The following is a 17443-nucleotide window of genomic DNA, read 5'->3' as shown; positions in this document are numbered from 1 at the left end:
ATCAAGAGAGTATGTGTTGCCTTGGTTTATGTTGGATCATATTGAGGAAGATGTACAGGTCTTCTGATTTAGTATTATTTTCCCCCATTTTGAGATTCCCACAGGAGTCTACCCCTGCAGGGTGCTCAAGTAGCTCCTGGGCAGTAAATGCAACTGCTGGGACTTTATATGGGATCAACCTCTTGCTAATGGCTGAGCTGCGTGCCACTGGAAGAGAACCTGAATATCACTGGATGCTTCCTTTTGTGCCTGCGTATGAGACACAAGAACAGACTGTGCAGTTTTTCTGTGCATTGCCCATACAAAATGGTTCAATGACTGATACAATGATACAGTGCAATCCAAAGCATACCAATAATACAGTTGCATTTCCAACAGTTATCACAGGCCTTGGAGCACCTCTTACAGTGACCTCTTTCAGAAGTCAAGCTCTACTTAATTTTGCATACAACGGTTTTTGTGAAACTAGGGTCTCTTTCTATAAGCTAGGAAAGGAGCAGGCTGGAGAGATCTGCAGACAACGAAAAAAAAGAATGTGGGGAGACAGCAGTCTAAAGTTCTTTACCAGCTTAAACAGTGAGACTTACTTTGAAAGGCAATTTTCTTCATTGTATATAGCTTCTGTTGCCCCTTTCCTTATCTGGCTACAGAAGCTGCTCAGAAATGAAACAGAGAGTTGCACAGCAATCTTTCAAACAGTTCTCAAGCAAGACTACATGGAGTCCAGCTTCACAGAGGCATAAGTAGACACTTGGCTGGGGCAGCAGCATAATTCTACAGAAACTGAGGGATACTGTAAGATACAGAGGATTCAGGGAGGAATAGAGGGGCAGACACAAGAGCTAGAGAAGTGACTGCATCACATATCTGGCATGAGGTCAGCCATGTCCACGCTAAATTAAAACAAATTAGGAAGCATACTGAAGTCATGCTGAACAATGATCAACAACTGAAAAATTCTTTATGTATAAGAGTGTCCCACTGTATACAACTGCATTCACTCTTGCCAGATATTTTAAAAAACAACTCCCATTGGAAGCGGATGGTAAGAGAAAGATAATTGCATATGGCCTTAATTACATAGCACACATTAAAGATAAATGGCACTCTCATTTTCCAAAGAAAATAATCATAATTACTATACAGATTCAGAATCTTTAATTGCCTTTGAGTAATTATCCATTTCTCTTTCCACTATGTTCAATTTAATTTGTACAATAATTAGTAGAAATAAAATACAAAAGTAAAAATAGTCAGATTTTCTCTTTATTTAAAATTGGGAAGATAAATAATCCTAGATTTTAAAAGCTGTTTTCATCATCCTAGTTATTCATTTCCTGATCTTTATTAGTATTTACTGTCATCAATACAGAATCACCTTGCAAGTTCACATATTAACAAAGATAGCTATAACCATTTTAATGGCTTTATGAATTAGTAAGGTAATAAATATTAAATAAAGGTATTCTGCATCAGTGTGTTCCTCATTCATTTTTCTTCTGCTGACACAAGTTTAGTTTTTAATTATGATACTATGTTGTGACACACTGGTACCATCATTGGAAGAAATAATGAAGTTTTCATAACGGTGACTTCGCTATGGTGCTGCACTATTGAACAGTCTCCAAGAAGCAAGAAAGAAACTGCCACTTATGTCTGAGAGTGATGAAGCATATGGTTAACAAAGTGTAGACTAGCTACAGTTTTGTGTGGATTTTATTTTATTTATTTATTTTTTAATATGGAGCATATTTCACAAAATCAGTTTGAGCTTTATGTGTCTTTTCCTTTCTCCATAGACTAAACCTATTTCCTTTTGTGGAAAGTGACTTTAATGAACATCGTTTTCTACTGTCTTAAAGAGCAAATTTTATTCAGCAGCAGGGACAGAGCCAATAAAAGTGTATTTTTCTCTATCCTTTTGAGAGCATACTACAAAGACTTTTATATAGAATCAATTTGTTGTTTTCTTTTTTAGTTCTGGGGGTTCAAACAAGATTGAAAATTCTTTTCAGTTACATCCCTTGTTCATTTTGCACATTTTCTCAAATTATCGTCTGTTATCAATATACTTATTATATGCTTAGAGTCAATATGCCTCTATGTAGCAATAGATGCTTTAAAATCAGGCAGCTGCTGGATGTGGATCTGGTGACTCAGGCAACACAGGATTGAGACATTCTTGCTCATTACAGTAGAGCAGAAGGTAGGTGCAAGAGCAAGCTGCTCCCTATCTCCAGGCCCTTCACAGATATCTGTGAGGATAGAAGAGACACTTCTGTATATTTTGACCTTGTTAATGAAGTTTAAAAATTTCCAAAAAGTGAATGTAGTTTAGACACAGCTCTTCCTCAAAGATTAGTTAACCAGAGTTTGTGCAGTGTAGATTCTGTGCACGTGGAAACAGCAAGGATTTCTTTTGTAGGTCTGACATGTTAAGTGGGTCTAGTAGGAAGCACTGATGGCCAGCATCAGCCTTGCAGTAAGTCTCCACATACCTATAAAGATACAAATATAATCTTTTCTCAAATTCACCTCTTCTAGTAGTTTCGTATATTTGCCATATACATTTGATGATCTTTTAAGGAGGCAGAATATTATGATTACCACAAAATTGCTATGCTGAATCTTAAGCTGTGTAAATGATTTGCATTCTGTCAGAATTTGGTGAAACTTTGTGTTAATAAAACCTTTACATAACTTTTCTTCTTACATAGGCTTTGCTTATTTGAACTAATCTGGATTAGGTTTACAATGGCTGAGCAAAACTGTTTATATTCTGAGTACAGATCAACAAGGCATAACACAGGTCTACTCTGAAATAACCCAAAAAACAAAAATGGTAAAAACAACAACAAAACAAAACAAAGAAAAACTAGTTATTTGATCTGAAACTGACAGCAGCCAGTTAGTTTCAGGGCCAAAGAAAGCATTTGCACGTTTTGCATACTTGCAAAACTGTCTGCAAAACAGGTCATGAATAAAACATAGAAATAAGTTACGGAACAATAGGAACGTATATAGTTAAACATAAATACAATACAAGTGAATATCATGCAGTCAGTTCCTCATCTCAGGAGGCACATCCATACATATTAGCAAAAGCTCAGTTTCAAAGCTGTATATTTCAGAAGTGAAGGTAATTGAATAAAGTCCCTTTACCTCACTATAGAGCTAATTTAAATGACCTAAGTCCGTAATTTCATTTTGTGAGAGAACTTTATTTATCCTCTAAGGCCTGTTAGTACTGACTTATCAAATTCTGTTGAACAGTCTAAGTATCTGGCAGGAAAATCCATCACAGTGTTTGTTTAGTTTTTTTTCATGTTCTGCAAAAGCATCCAGTGTTTATAAGATCTACTAGCATTGCTTAGAGTGGTAAATTGCAGAGATCATGAAATATGGAACCAAGACAGGCTTCTTACCCTACTTTTAAGACAGAGTATCTGAAAATATTTCTAGTGCAATTAAAGGGTTCGATTGTACCCCAAGGCACAGCCCCAAGCAAGAGCTAATGTTTAAACCATTCCACCTCTGTCCTTGAGATGTCTGTACACTGAAACTCCTGCCAGAAACCGTTTTTCCCCTCTTGCCACAGATTTGCAGCTGATAGTATATGAGATGGAAGTTAGGGTAAAATCAGAGAGGAAGTGAGAGCCTGCAGATGTTACTAATTACACAATCCTGTTGGACCTTTCTCCCAGTTTTCTATGTTTTCCTGATTTTGGATAGATAGAACCATCCTATTATGAACTGAGATTAGCACTCACAGTTTTGTTTCTTGAAAGCCTTTAACATCTGTGCTAAATGTGCAAGATCTGTCATTTGAACTACAGAAAATGTTCATTATCTATTAAAAGGACATTGCCCTATCACACAGTAGAGGATTTCTGATTTAAACAACCATTTACATTTTACGTCCTGTCCAGATAGCACTATGTACATACTAACTGCTAAACTACCACAATAAGGATGGTACAGATGTTTTCCACAGGGAAAGCAGAAATAAACAAGTATGTTTGAAAGAAATTCTTCAGTAAACATAGCCAGTAATCAATCATAAATGCAACCTTATGTAAACTTTGAAATAACAACATTCAGTAATCTAAACAGCAATCACCTTCAGCAGAATCCTGCTCACGCTGCTGTATTTATCTGGATCTCCTTTAAAAATATTTTACTCAACTAATATTTCTTATAGATCAAAAGACTGAAATACGAGTGAGCAAAAGAAGTGGTTGTGCTGACAAAACCAGTGTTCCTTGTCTGACTTTAATTCCAGCTAATTTACTGCTCAGATTTTGATTTTATCAAAATAATGTCATTTATCAAACATTTCTTCCTGCATTACACAAAAAGAGAAAGACAAAAAAGTGCCACAGCAGATGGTATTGTAATAGACCATTTACTTGTCTCTGCAAAGAGCACAATGGCCACAGAACCAAGTCCTAAGAAGCCATCAAAGATGCTCTTTCCATGGAAGAAATAAATAACCTTTCCTCCCTTATGTATGAAATTGCTCTTGATACATCACTCAATAAATTCATGAAACATTTCTACGTACTAATGACAACCCCGTGATATGCTAAACTTCTTAATTACTCCAAAGCAAGAGAAATTAAAGGAAGGCTAATGATCCGTGTCGTTAAAATGATCTTCTAAGGGAGATCATGCATTGCACTTCTGTTATGTCTCAAAATAAGAAGGACCACTCTTGTGACTGCTGGAGGGAGAAGCGATGGCTGTTCTGCCCACGACTCCTGTCCAACAGCCCGACATGCTGTGCCATTGTGAGATCCCACCAGGCTTGCTCCTCAGAGAGGGGGAGTCTCTCAGGGAGAAAAGCAAGGCCTGAAAATACTCCATGCTAGACAAACTTCCCAGTAAAGCAGCACAGCTGCCTTGGGAGAAAAGTCATGGTTCAGGGAACCTGTGTTATCTATTACCAGTTCTTGATAAATTCCAGAAGTGTGAAGCCTGGAATTGGAGGAAAAATCTCATTTCCATATGCATGCATTCATTGCCTGCAACACGGTGCTCCAGTGTCTGCTTTCTTTTATGTATTTATGTAATAAAAATAGTATCTGCAAATGCCCATGAATATAGGCATGCTGTTTTTTGATGCAAAGCGTTACTTTAGCTTTTCAGATGAAAGTTAACAGATCTTAACCAAGTACAGCTTATTTTCCTCTGATTTACAAAGTAAGGTAGAAAAATGATTTAGCCCCCCTTGTTTAGTAAAATCACACAGTATAGTTGTAGAATGAATATAAGTAGCACAGAGATCAATGAGCAGAAATTGTCAGAGACCTTTTCAGAAAATGGCATGAATAAAAATGAAAGTCAAGGAACTGAATTCTGAATTTTTAGATATCTTATCAAGAAAGAAGTCACAGATGGCCTGTTGAAGAATCAGTTATGGATGTAAGGTCCGTGATCCAAAAGCTTTGTGCCAGTGAGATGAATATTAAAGGTGTGATAAATGATGATAATATTAGGACGGAGATATGTAGCCCAGGAGAAAAGATAAAGTGAAAATGGCCTGTAGGATGGAGCCTCATTCATTTGTCACAGCTGCTACAGAAGCCACAAAAATTGTCTGCTTATCCCCCTCCCCACCCCACCTACCTGCCCCAGCTGGATCCAGATACTTCTGTATTCTGGAGCTCTACCTCAAGGGGATGTAACTTTAATATGTTGTTGGATAACAAACATCATCATTTTTAGTAGCCTGTATTTCACAGTGAAATTTAATCATGCCCACATGGGGAAGTGAAGAAATGCACTCCAACATATGTGCTCAGTTTTCCTGCATTTTAATATAGCTGAAACTGGAAAAGCTTTATATTCCACGTTATTGAACTTGCTTAAAATTCTCTTTTTTTGAAATGTGTTCTATTTGCCATCTGAGCTTCTGGTTGAGTCACAAAAGGAAAACAAAAGCTCACGCACACTATATAGAGTATTGAGGGAGAAGATTACGACAGAGTCACCCCTTGCAAAACTCTATCTTCCCGTATTGATGGGACATGAATACATCTAATTTGCATTGTTGATGATAATAGAATAGCATCCATCCTACCACTAATCTGAGTAACCAAGTGCATGCTGTTGGGACATCTATGTCCTATCCCTCTCCTGGTGATTTCTTTCTGTAAAATTGGTGGGTTCCTGTAACACAGACTATTTGTCAAGCGTTACCAGAGAATGACAGCAACTTAGAAAAGATGCAATTTTCCATTACTGGTAATATATGGACGGAAACTGTGGAAGAAATCTGAAAGTGCTAACATTAGGAAAATATCTTTGGAAATAAGCAGAATTGACAAGGAGGAAACATATGAGTCACTTCTCCAAAACGGCAAAAAATTTCCTTTAAGAGGGCTATTCTATTCTTATTCATCCTGCTTCCTTTGTGCATTTGTAAACTTCTAAATAAAGACAGGTAATTTAAAAAAAAAATAATCAATTTCACCTCTGTTCCTATATAAATCATGTTCCATTGTGTTTCCATTGACTAGAACAGTTTCAGTTTTGCAAGTTGCACTTTACAAAAAGGTATAGTCCTTATTGCAAATCTTGATTGCAATTTTCTGCAAGTTTGCACTTTTAACTTTTAAACAGTATGACAGATAACAGAGGGTTGACATTTATAACTAGAACGTGGCCAAGAACAGTAACATTACCTTTGACATAAGGGAAAACGCTCGTTATTTTCTCCTGTTCATTAACACCAGTTACACACTGACTATTCTTTTCAGTGAAATGTCTTGGGGTCTTCTGGTACAAAACAAAACAAGTAGTGTCAAGTAATCAGGACATATTCCAGAAATAGACAGAAGACTTTCATTCAAATTCCCCTTCACAAGGTTAGCATGGGGTTACACTGGCTCAGTAAGTACCTACATAGTCTATGCAGTAGGGAAAAGGATCCTTAGGTAAGAATGAGAACAACCCTCAACAGTCCAAATGTGAATGGAGGATAAAAAATGAGAGGCATGAGCAATCCCAGACATAGTAGTTCTTGTTTCTTTGATTATAAATTTATATGAACACAAGGTAACATTTCATAAATGTTGGTAATGTACTTAACGGAAGCTTCCAGTTAATTTCAGCATTTGCCATGTTGCTAAACCATTTTTTCCATTTCTAAAATGCTTCATTTATATTCTACCTAAAACTTGAAACTTCTCTGTAAATTTTGCCTGGACTCATTATCAATTCTGAAATAAGTTTTTCAAGAAATAATTTATTTGCCCGCACAGCACTAGGTATATAGCTTTACTGGTGGTGATTGTCAATGAGGAACGGGGTGGGAATGGACAGAACTGGAAGATAACAGAAAATAGAACATTTTTTTAGGAGGCAAACTTCCTTATACAGTGAAACCTGAGTTGGATTTTTTTTCTAACAATATTGTCTAAACACCATAACGCTTGTTTTAATCTTCTCTGTCAAAGATAAACATGGTTGTTTACACCTTATGAATATCAACAGACCATCATAAAATATTTCAAAGTCTGTGCAACTAATTTCTTTTCAACTAGAAACCTGATGTACTGTAAAACCTCAACATCTGCTGCCATTCAACATGGGGGCAACTATACATTATTTCTGCTACTGCTCAGTAAGAAGAAAAATATATAATTTCTGCAGTCTTGCAAGTGCTATTCCTTTCTGAGTCTTGTTTCTTCTACCACAGAAATCCCACCTGTTCTGCAACTGGAAATTCTCCAGTATTAAGAACTGAGAATATGTGACAGCATGGAACAGACACCTTCTGAAAATTACTTCTCTTTCATCGCTACAAGCCAGAAAAACTTTTAGTGAAAAGGTTTCTGAAGCCTCAAGTGAGTGCAACAGACAGTTAGCCCCTGGAGCTTGTAGGAGTCATGAAGGCTGATGGCTGCATTCAGCCACTGGCTCCACCTTCTCTTTTGTGCAAAGATTAACTGAATGACTCAGTTAGATTCAGTAGGAAGACTTACAATTCAGCAGATGCTGAGACAGTTAATAAAAATAGGAATAACAAATAATAGCAGATATGTGGGAAAGCACCGAGAGAGGTTTAGTCTGCCTGTACAACAAACAGCACCTATGTAGAGGGGGTGTAGGAAGTCTGAAATCACAGGCTGCAAGGGAGCAGGCAACATATTTTCCATTTAAAATATCTTGTTAACTCACAGCTGCCTTTGAAGAACTGATTCAGAGGACAAAATAAGAACAATTCATTTCAAAATGTATTACAAGTAATATGGAGGTAGGAGTTCTAGGCAGGAGTTCAGGCATAACCTTAAGCACACGTTTTTTCCCCCCCAGTTATATTATGAGACAAAATCTCAAAGTCACAGGGCTCTGCTAAGGTATGCATCCTGAATTCAATTTATAGGAACACAGTATGAGGCAAGCCCACAGAATGGACGATGTCAGATGTTAACCTGCTTGTAAATAAAATACAAAGCATCCAAACAGCTTCCCATATAGGAGTTTAACAATGTGATATAAACAGCTTCACTCCATGAGGATGAATCTTAAAACAAAAATATTCAATCAATACTTCTGCAGGATCTGATAAATTGTAGATTGTTTCTTGCATCGAATAATGCCAGCTGTATTAGAAAAAAAAATAAAGTTAAAAAACACCTTCAATGCATATTTGTGTTTTGATCTAATTTTAGTTTTGGAAGCTGATTTCATGTTATCTTGTGAAAAATGCTTTTAAAATTACATATGAGCCAATCTGTTCTTTTAAACCTTTTCATTATTGTATGATTATTTTCAGCTCCCTTAGGGAATGATTTATTATGAACTTGTGTAAAAGGGGTATAGAGTTTACCATCTCTGTTCTTACTCTTCTTCACCCCTCCCTTCTGCTCTCACTGAACACCTTCTTGTTCTTCTCAACTTCTAGCACTCATTGAAAAAAAATATACTTTCATTCCTGGAAGTAAGCCCTCAACAGCCTAGAAATCCTCTTGGCTAGCATGGGGGAAAATAGTATTTAACTACTCGTATGCAGAAGGACAAACTACGTTGCACAGATTGCAGCCATATGCCAATCGTGCAGCCACCATGATAGGAGATGTGAGGGTTCATCACCACACTGTTCAGGGATAGCTCCATTTAGATCAGAGAACTTGCGCTCACACAGTGTAGCACTTCATCCAGGTGTCCTCTTGGCTCTCTATGGTGAACCCCTGTCTCTAGTAATTATGATTTCTTTGTATTTCTTGAATTCATAGTAATGTGAGGGCTGTGTTGCTGCTCACTGGAACAGCACTTTTCCTTTCCAACGTGACACCAAGGATATGTGTTACACGCCATGGGGAACAAGCGTGGCACAGGAACTTTCTAGAAATAAACAGAACAGGTTTATCTGAGGGTACAAGGCCCCATGGGAGAGTGTTGGAGTGTTGTGCAGGCACAGGCTTCCACCCTGACATTGCTTTCCCACAGGGTCTGTCAGATGCTGTCCCTCATGCTAACCAGCTCCCACAATTCAGTCTCAGAGGGACAAAAAGTATCAGTCCAAAAGAGATCTCTGAAAGAGAGATATACCTGAAGTATGGACAACCAAGGAACCTGGAGTAAAACAGGGAATTATGTTATTTGATAGTATGGATGCATAAACACTCTAAAATGTATTATCTTTTCAATTCTGAGTTTTTCTTGCAGATTTTTTGATATTTATAAAGCATATACATGTACTCTATAGCCTAGCTTGTTAAGAGAGCTGTGATATTTACTACCCCCTTGCTGAACATGTTAGAATGCTTTGCTTCCTTCCTTGTTCATTTCCAGAAAATCCTGTTAAACACCACTCATTGCTAAATAGTTTCTCTTAGCCCTGCCATTCTTCTCTGAGCTTCGTATGTGCATCTAACTTATGTCTTAGTCAGTGACACTGGCAGAGCTTCAGTATCTAAAAAATAACAGAGCTCAGCATTGGAACAACAGAGTCTCATGGAGCAGACCACTAAACTTCTATGTACTATCTTGTCCCAGCTGGGGTTCACAAGAACAAAGAAGTGTGCAAAGAAGCTTTATTCACACACTGCCTGTGGCATGCTGTAAAGGTACCATCCTTGTCAGTGGCTACCAAAAAGCCCCAAGAAGCACATTGGCCAGGCTTGGATGACAGGGCCATGCAGCACTCCACATCAGGAGTAGGGCTATTGCCCTTAATGGATTTATGGAACAGGAGTGCAGCTAGGACTTTATAAAATTGGTTATTGATTTAATTGTGCAGTCAGCATTAGTTCCCTCCATATAGTAGAGACAACATATATTTTCTGAGTAGGAAGTTCAGCCTTATAAACTTGCTTGTTTCTTCTATTTTGTATCTGTCATTTGGTCCTTTACATGTAGTAATATTCTCTTTAGATTAATCTCACAGTGTTGTCACCCCTGCTGTGGCCTGATTTATCTTTCCTAGATACTCTAAACATATTACACTCTTTAATATATAAGTGGAGCTGCATCAATGGCCATAAATCTTGATAAAGAAGGCTTGTTGCATATACTGGAAATTATCATGGTACAGAGCAAATAAGGGACTGGCTACAGGAATGGCTATATGAAATAACTTGATGAGTTATCAAGAAGAAGCTAGGCTGTAATTTTACAGCATGTCAGATACTCTGCTACAAGCAGTCTCAGTGTGTGTTCTTTCTCTGTTGTGTAGAAGGGCTTCCCTACCCTAATTTCACTGAGCTACCTTGAATTTACCATGGGATAAGAGCACCCACAAAAAGTACTGTTGAGCATCTATGTGCTATAAGCTATAGATCAAAATAACTCACAATAATTTGTTCCAGCAGCAATACTCAAAATATTTTGTTTTGTTTCATCTGGGACAATGTGAAGACAATAAAATAAAGTAAAAAGACAATAAAATAAAAAGCTTCTGGAAAGTCAACAGTGCAATACTGCACTTATTTTTTCTTTGGGGTCATTTAAAAAAGTTTCACAGGGTAATCCCCCAGTATTGGCAAGCAGTTCTACATTTTTTCCTTCCACACACAAAGAAGCTGTCATCCCTTCTGTTTTACTACTACGTGCAATAGAAAATTAACTTTTTATAGAATGGAAAGTCACAGTAAAATGAATGTTCAAACATTACTCCCCATAACATCAAATACCTCTTGAAGATGAAATCTAGTATATTGCTGCATAGGAACATTTATTTACTATCACCTATTAAAAAATATTAAGTGACAATAATCCTTTTTAATGAAAAAAACATTTCATCCAGTAGGGGAAGAATCTCAAAAGCAATGATGCTGAAGGAGACCGTAGGGCTAGGGAATAGCGTGCAAATAATGAGGCAGAAAACAACAGATGTAGTGTTGTGCTGCTTAGATGTCAAGAAGAAAAAATACTCAATTTTCTGCAACTTTAGTATATTAAATATACCTAGTCATGTATACTTCTGGGAAAGAAAAAAGTGACTCCTCAGATACTTCTTGGGTATTTGCCAATTTCAATCAGATTTTTACTAAGAAAAACTTTTTCAGGTACAGATACTATGACTTATGACTTACTGAGTGGGGAAACTTCACAAGGAAAGCTTTCCTAGTGCTGTGTTCCATAATATAAAGAGTAGGCAGGACACTGACTTTGCTCTCTTCTGCAAAAATCTCAGAACAGAAAACTGGGGAGTGAGGTGGGGGGGGGGGGGGGTGGGGTGGGGGATGGAGGGGAGGAAATGATCCCTGTCCTACCTGAACTCATGCTAGCATAAAGATATTAAATACCTACAGATTAATGTATGAGTAATTAGAGGATTGCCAAGTACTTGGTATGGTCTTTCAGACAAAACATCACTATAACAACAAAGTTGAGAAGCAGGCAACTAAATCATGATTAACTTCAGATGGGAGAACACTTACACAGGTTAAATGTATTGGTGATCATGAACCATTTTCAGTAATATTAAACGCAAAGTCTCTCTTTCTTGATAAAACTACATTTTGAAGGACATCATGAATTCAAACATTTAATTAATATTCTTTTTCTTCAGTACTTTTACTGTGTTAGTAAACTTAAAATATTCTTCCATTACGTAAGAAAGGTTAAGCCAACAAGCAGCTTCTCTGCCAAGAAACCAACTTTGTTAACTAACTTCTACAGCTCTTCAAAGAAAGTGTCCATGAACAACACCTAGGCTTTCCATAAGGTACATGATTATTTCATGATTATTTCTACCAAACACCCTGATAAAAATGACTTGCAGCACAGAATGCAGTATGGATTGCAGTGCTGAGACCTGTAGTGACTGAAGACTTGCCTGGCAGTATCCAGCATTTGTGTTGATTTGAAGGTAGCACAGCCTGTGATTGAACTAGGTATTTTAGAGCTAGCCTGTGCAGCTCACCTAGAGGACTGCTACATGATCTACCAGATGCTACAGGTACGACTTACGATTTCTTATGATGTTGATGAGTGTAGTACACAATCAAAATAGAAATAATTGCCCATTAAGCTGCTTCCAGACTATTCTTCAGTTTTAGAACACACTTGTATGGATGCATTTCAAGAGAGATCAGGCCAATGGATGCAACAGTACTGGCTGACTTTTTGTTCCTGAAAGAAAACTGAAGATAGAAATTTTTTCAAGTGCCATTTCAGAGTTGGGAATACAAATATTTTCTATTTTCTCACTGAACACTGCTGGCATAGTATCCTATTAAATATATATATATTTTATAATAGCATCTGCAGGGTCAACTTTGAGTTACCATGCATCAGACATTACACAAAAGAATAGGCTGCTTGAATATTTTATAGACTACATGAGTAATACAGACAGGAGATACAACTGTCACACAAAGGAATGGAGTGTCTGGACTATGGCAAGCCTTTAAATAGCAGGGCAGTGTGATCATTATGTCATACCCTGGGGGAAGCAGCATTGCCAGATATATTTCAATTACGATTTAAAATTTTTTGTTTGTTTGTTTTTTTATTACACTGTAGAAATGAAGTTTCCAGAATTACCCAAGTGATTTCAGAATTCAGGTCCACTGAAAATCAGTGACATTTGTTTTCCCAAATCAATGAAGACAAGATTTTTAAAGTACAAGTACAATAAAACAAATTCTTCCTATGGAGTCCTAGCATTTTAGACATACCATTTGTCCCTGCTGCAGGACTAAATCCAGAAACCCAGCCAAATCCCCTTCACTAAAACATCACGTTACTGTGCCTGCAGGAAACTGAAACAAACTGCATCTCAGTAACAAATACAGCCAGAAATATTCATAAATTGTTTTTAGGTCTCTGATTCCTCACATATCCCATATTGCAGATGATTATGAACAAATAGATTGAATAAAATCCTTTTAGTCATTGACAACTGTCAAGCAACAAGAAAGACAATAGTCTTAGAATGAATTAATAGAAAAAATAAATATTTAGCCATCATGTTGTACTTAGTAGTTATCAGAGCAGTATCACTATGATTAATTACCTAACCTCAACCCACCCTTTTTTCTTTTCTGATAAGAAAACTCAGAAACAGAGAGATTATATGATTTTAGCTAAGACAGAAAATGATAAACAGTCTCAGGTGCATGGCCAGTACCTATCCACAAGGACAAAGCCTCATTGTTCCTTTGTGAGAAGGCTTGAAATCCTGAAGAAAAAGCATGGTACCTTGCATACTTTTTGTACTACGAACTGCAGAAGACACTGCATAGAAATTACTGTCTTTTCCCCCTTGTACCTAAGCTTTAAATATTACATTATTTATTAAAATGATTTATTAAAATTTACTTTAAAACTTCAGAAGTATTTGTACATTCATCTTTTTTCCTAGGAAGATTTTTAACAAAAAATGTTGGCAAGATTGTAAGTACAGATAAAAGTGTATGAGTCATACTCCCATGACAGAAGAAATACTTTAAGTTACTTCTCTCGTATCTTCTTCTGAGTTTGCAGCTGTCTCAGAGCAACGAACGAACTAACTTATCACTAGCTATAGGAGAATCTGGAAATCATTCAAGTCTCCTGTGATGAGTAATGAAGGTTTAAAATAATAAATTAACATATAAAATACTTCATTGTCTTTTACAAAACACAAAAGCCACAAACCTCCTTCCTTGGAGGAAACAATAGTGTCCTCCTTCCTCATCAGCCATAGGGCCCAGGGAAAGTGCATAAGCACAAGAACAGAAGACAGCAGTGGAAGGTCAATCTGAGACCTTCTAGAAAGTGGAGGAGGTTTGGTAAACAGAAAATATATTAAAAACCACACTGCAATCCCCAACTTCAGTCTTCCCCGTGCTTGAGGCAGTAGGATAAGAACAGAGACTGCTTTAACACATTCAAACAATGGATGAGTGGCTGAGAGACTACCCATCCCATGTGCAGCTACTGAAACACTTTCCAAGGGGAAATAAAAGGCTGTCAGCACAGAGAGAGAAGCTAGCAACTGCATAACACTGTGAAGCAGGTGTAAAATCAGTGGTTGTATATAGCCACGTTTCTGGAATTTGTATTAAATAATTTTATGGTCCAAACCTTGCTTTATTCAAACCTAAGTCAAAGGTATTAATAAGGCTAGGATAATGTATATCTCAGGTCAGATTTGAAGTAAGACTTCTTAAAAAAACAATCTTGTGTTCTTTGGATTTTGTGCAAGATGTTCGAAGAAAGAAAATCCAAGACTTGACAAAGACCTTACAAGCATTATTTCACTTTCAGTCCTCATTCATCCACACCATCAGTAAAGGACATACTCACTGATCTTTTATGTATTTTTAGTATGAAAGGTACACATAAGAGAGAAGCATGCAATTAGCTTCAGACAGCCAGGACCAAAGGCAGTTCCGCTGGTTACTTGAGTGATTTTGAAAGTGATGTCTGCAAGCAGCCTTTAACAGCTTGGCTTCTATTGCTTCTTCACTTGACATATATTTCTTTCAGCAACTAAAGAAGATACTCTGGAAAGGGGAAAATTGATTCCACCGATCTGGCAATACAGGGAATCTGCCTTGTGTTTTTTAATTGTTCTGTCTGCTCTGACTGCATTTCTTGCTCTGTTTATGCACATTACAGTAGGCAAATGGCTTTATCAACCATTTTATACCACTTTATAGCAAACTTCAATATTGGAATAAAAATAAACAAAATAGTCCAGTCAATCTGGAGAAGCAAATTATGTTATTTAATCTATTTTCAAATGCCTATTTTGGGAACTTCTCTACATTTCTTCTATGTACAGGGAGGTAACAGACTTCCCTAATGTAATACATTTACAATTTTTGATGGAATTATTTGCATAAGATTTGAAAAATGCACAAATACTATTGTCTGCTTAAAGTGGAGAAATGACATTAATCCAAATTTACCAATGGTGGCCTGAGGTTAAATAATATACTCCAAATCATACAGTAAATTGGTAAAATAGTCACTTTAGCAACAGTGATTCACAACACTTTTTTTTTTCTCCAATTTTATTTTAAGACAATTGAAAACTTGAAATCAAATGTTTGGTTCACAATGAAAACTACTTCATGGGGCTTAGGAAGATTATTGGTTTTGAATTTGATAAAAATAATTGGGCAATAATAATTTTGGATTTCCTGTTATTTAAATTGTTTACATTTGCTATTGATCAAAAAAAGAGTTATTTGCACACTTCTTCTATAAGCCTCTGAACACAATTCCAGTTCTGAGAGATAAACTTCTGCTATTCTGGTCTGTTTTGATGACTTTCTGTACTGCCAACCAAACTACCAGAAGGCTTCCGTTTCCACTAGCAGAAATATTGATCTCAAGATAGTTGTTTGAAATAACTTCATACCAAACTTCTCCAGAAGACCTTTTGATCTCTTTAAGATCTTACTTCTAGTTCCTTCACTATATTAAAGAGGGGAGCTGAAGGGTGTTACATATAGACAATATCTGTTGTGTGATTCCTCAGTACCTAGAGGTGTCTCACTAGACAGCAGGGATTTGTACACATGGGCTTTCAAAATAACTGTATCAGTCTCAGCAGCACACTGTGTTAAGTTAGCAACTAACTTTTAAATGCAAATACTTTTAAAAGCAAAACTTACAGATTCTTTTAGAGCTTGAAGTAAAGACCCCTGAAGTATATGGAAGAGAGAATTTATTGCAATGAATTTGAAGGAGACTTACAATTCACTAGAATATTTTTCAGAGAATAATCTTTGTTAATTTCTGAATCCTTGTCCTGTCTAAAAATCTGCCTCAACTTAAAAATACCATTAATTTCCTTCCATGATATTAAGACTTCATTGGCAGCTGAACCATGATACTTTTGAATTAGTAAGATCATGTGGCACTCATGGCTGAACTGGGAGTTGAAATTCCTCCAGTCATTCTCTTGCTCAGCCTGTTTCTGAAGTCGTGAAAGTTGTGTACTTGCTTCCCCTCTCTTCTTTACCAGCTGGAAAGCAGCCAAACAATGAGCATTAACTTATTTCTGGCTTCTTAAGAGCAACTAAGTCCCAGGTACAGCACAAGTCCTAAGGCTGCCCAGGCAGACCTGACCAACAGGGTAAATGCACCCTTACTGTAAGGCAATAATAGTAATAATAATAATAGAGTTAGGGTTACAGTAGGCCTAGAAATATTACCAGGTTTAATATCAATTTGTTTCAGTAAGTTTGTATATATTTTTTAGCGTAGCTTTTTGTGTCACTATTTCCATTTCAAAGCCTACTGCAAGCCATTATTTTTCCCCATTTCAGTAGTCCTGTTTCTGTATTCTGTATACTAATTCAAAGCTTAATTCTTTCTTCTGCTGTTGAGGATGGTTGTTCTGTGTTAGCCTGGTGTTAACATAATAAATTTGAGGAGTCTGGTGTGGCTTTCTTTTCACACTAGCTATTCTACAAAGAAGAACAAGGGACATAAAATATACGTATCAATAATGGACAAGAAATTTAATTATATGTACAGTATCTTTGGAAATCCAAGTTGCTTTTAGGTATTGTTGCATTCCTTTTTTACGTTATTCTGGAAAAACATCTAAAATAAGATGATGGCTATCTCACACTAGACTTGATCTCCTCTGCTTAAGGAGCTGGTAGTTAAGTTTTTCAGCAACTCTCATATCTGTATTAGGCATTTTGCTCTACCTAGGCTTGTGAATACTAAGACATATATATGTTATCCCTTTTCAAACATGCACAGATTTTACGGGGAAGAGAAGACGCTAACAATTTTTAATGGCTGGATATTCTGGATTTCTTTACTAGCTCCTGTATCACTCCAGCATTATAAACAGCAAATTATATACATTTTATATGTTATAAAAATATATAAATTACATATTGCAATTTCTATACACTAGATGCATGGAATGAGAGAAAAAGAGTGAGGCTTAGACTTTCAGCTGCACTGATTTGCTTTGAGTTCTGTTGCTTTTTGTTGGAGTTTAGAGACACACAAAGCTGTTGAACCACTCATA

General features: G+C 36.7%; 1 long non-coding RNA gene across 4 annotated transcripts in view; it reads right to left on the bottom strand.

Moving 5' to 3' along the window:
- The window catches only part of LOC310885786, a 246893-nt gene that overhangs the window by 71447 nt on the left and 158003 nt on the right, over positions 1 to 17443 (bottom strand). For 2 of the 4 annotated variants that reach the window (XR_014574976.1, XR_014574977.1), the window contains 3 exons: positions 13134 to 13217; positions 12424 to 12596; positions 8086 to 8609 (listed from right to left, as the gene is read on the bottom strand). The exons of 1 other annotated variant lie outside the window; for it this stretch is intronic. This is a non-coding gene — a long non-coding RNA (uncharacterized lncRNA). Of the gene's footprint in view, positions 1 to 1171; positions 2499 to 8085; positions 8610 to 12423; positions 12597 to 13133; positions 13218 to 17443 lie in introns of those variants that run through there. One more of the 4 variants, XR_014574975.1, reaches the window with a different exon arrangement.

Source organism: Anser anser, assembly GCF_964211835.1.
Source record: "Anser anser genome assembly, chromosome: 1".
Lineage (NCBI taxonomy): Eukaryota > Metazoa > Chordata > Aves > Anseriformes > Anatidae > Anser > Anser anser.
The sequence above is the reverse complement of the archived record's forward strand: the minus strand, read 5'-3'. Positions and strand labels throughout refer to the sequence as shown.